Source organism: Gavialis gangeticus, unplaced genomic scaffold (genome assembly GCF_001723915.1).
Source record: "Gavialis gangeticus isolate Ggan-Ray unplaced genomic scaffold, GavGan_comp1, whole genome shotgun sequence".
In the NCBI taxonomy this organism is placed as follows: domain Eukaryota; kingdom Metazoa; phylum Chordata; order Crocodylia; family Gavialidae; genus Gavialis; species Gavialis gangeticus.
In genome coordinates this window covers 11,324,450-11,327,041 of record NW_017729029.1, presented here as the reverse complement: position 1 = coordinate 11,327,041, position 2,592 = coordinate 11,324,450, and the positions used below count along the sequence as shown (strand labels likewise).

The 2,592-nt window shown below is 43.6% G+C and overlaps 1 long non-coding RNA gene across 1 annotated transcript in view; it reads right to left on the bottom strand.

Moving 5' to 3' along the window:
* Nucleotides 1-2,592, bottom strand: part of LOC109300570 — a 27,751-nt gene that overhangs the window by 1,142 nt on the left and 24,017 nt on the right. The window lies entirely within an intron of this gene.

Here is a 2,592-nt window from a genome sequence, read left to right as displayed (position 1 = left end):
TTTCAGGCTGGACATAAGGAAGAATTTCTTTACTGTCCAAGCCCCCAAGGTCTGGAACAGCCTGCCGTCGGAGGTGGTTCAAGCACCTACATTGAACACCTTCAAGAGACATTTGGATGCTTATCTTGCTGGGATCCTATGACCCCAGCTGACTTCCTGCCCTTTGGGTGGGGGGCTGGACTCGATGATCTTCCAAGGTCCCTTCCAGCCCTAATGTCTATGAAATCTATTAAGTATGTGTCTTTGTGGTTTCATCACCACTGAGATCAATTCCAAGGTCTCTCCCTAAGCACACGTCTTCAGGGCATGCTGCATCCACTGAGATGCGAGGAACTAGAATCTGTTTAATACTCAGACTTGAAAGACACCTGACAATTTTCCTGTGAGAGCCTGCATACTCCGAGGGAAATGCAACAGCCATTTCAGCTGCATGACTGCTTTTTGTGGTTAACAGAACCACCCAAACACCAAGATACAATTTGATTACCAGCCTGCAGAGCTTCAGTGGGTGGGAAATGTCTCATCCAGAACGGGAATATATTGAATACATGCCCTTGATTTGCTGTTTCTGCTTGTTTCAGGTCTACAACTCAGCTCCCAAGAGATACACGGGTGCAAACAGCTAGCAAAGAAGAGATGCCACCTTCAATCCCACATGCTTTCCTCAAGCATCTGCTTGTGTGTGGCAGACGTTGGTAATAAACCCTTTTATTATCGGGACTTTAAAAGCAGCCCAATCACTGGGTCATTGTACAGAATGGGGGGAAGTAAAATCTGTACTGACATTTGTTTTGAATAGAGAGTGCTTGCAGCCCTCATGCTGAGCTAAGATTACAGGATGTGGTTGATTTAAGATATCTGCAAACCATTCAAAATGCTAATGGGTTCAGCCTCCCTATCCATCATGCGATATTCCATAACTATCCATTAACACGAACAAGCAGAAAGATATGTTGGATTAAATGAAAAGCTTGTGGGAAACTCAGCAGAAAGTGAATCCACAGTTCATTACCTTTTCCCGCACTGGCATTATTGAAATCAATGGGCAGCAGCACTTCACCAATTCGGAGGGCAGCATTGCAACGTAGTCAGGAAGGTAGAAGCACATACTTGCTCATCTTATTCAGTGAACTAGCCACTGACCTCTTACATCATACAGTAAATCCACATGGTAGGTTTGCAGCTCTTTTTCATACCCACTTTCACAAGATGTGAAAGCTTTGTTTGCTGTTCTGGGTTGGTTTCTTTCTAGCTTTGGAAATTGGCAATGTGCTTGCCCGGGCTAGGCAGCAGTGCTTATTTATTTTTACTTCTAGGGCTGATTTATTCTGCTGAAGTTAGAACCGCATTGATTTTATCTGTGGCAGTACACCTGCCTCACACCACTATAGGACAGGTCAGGATGTCAGTGGAGAGTGTATGCGACTTGTGCTCCTCAGGGCACAGAATGCGTGCCATGCTCTTCGTCAAATCCCATGTAAATGTAATGCAATTTATAGCGTCATCCAACTGATACTGAAATAAATGGATTATGGAAAACTGAAATTTGGTTAATTCCTTATTAAATCCTACAAAACAAAGGCAGCTAAGTCCCTTGTGCTCCTGTTTCATGAAGTCAGCATGTCTGATCCTCTCAATTTCATTGCAAAGTTAGCCAAGAGTGGTAACTTGACCCAAGTTTTCTTTCCACATCTCCCTTCTTGTTACCAGAGGTCTGAAAGCAGCCTCTAGAACCACTTGTCCTCCCATGGATTTTTGAGTTAGATCATTTATTCTGATCTCCAAAATGTCACAGGTCTAGATTTTCATTTAAGAGTATAATTGCAACTTGCCCTTTTATCTTTTGCCCATTATGCCTTTATTATTCACATAACAGTTTGCCTTTATACAGCACCTTCAAGGCCAAAGGATCCCAATGCAAAACATATGCTATACATGAAGAATAGATCACAAAATCAAAATGAAACTTCTCTCTAACAGCAGAGGGCAACAACACACAACAGCTTTACAGAAAGCTATGGAAAATTGGGAATGTCTCATCCAACCAAGACCGCCAGCAAGGCAGTATCAATTACTCTGGGCTAATATCTGTGCTTATGGGAAGTGCCACAACCACATCTTTTCCAAAATGTTGACACCTCCTGTAGTAAAAATACCATATAGCACCAGGCTAATGCATTAACTTGAGAGGAAAGCTGCCACCTGCTGCTGTTCTGCAACAGATGCGTCTGTCGCGCTCCTGTATTCAAGAACAAACCTAGCCCAAAGCTGCTTTGCTAGGGAGGACGGAGGAGATAACAGCACCAGGAGCCATAGTTTTAATCCACAGTTGATTAAAAATGAAACAAACACAAACCACTATACCGGTTGGAAGCTTCTCAGCTATGTATCCAACGTTAAGAATTCATGGGCTGAGCCCTGTAAGGAGTCATCACCAGGGAGGGCTATTCTGCAGTTGCTCGGGGATGCAGGGGGGTAGTTAGGAAGGCCAAGGCAGAGATGGAACTGGGACTAGCTTCCCAGATTAAGGACAATAAGAAGTCCTTTTTTAAATACATAGGGGGTAAAAAGAAGGTCCTGGGTAATGTGGGG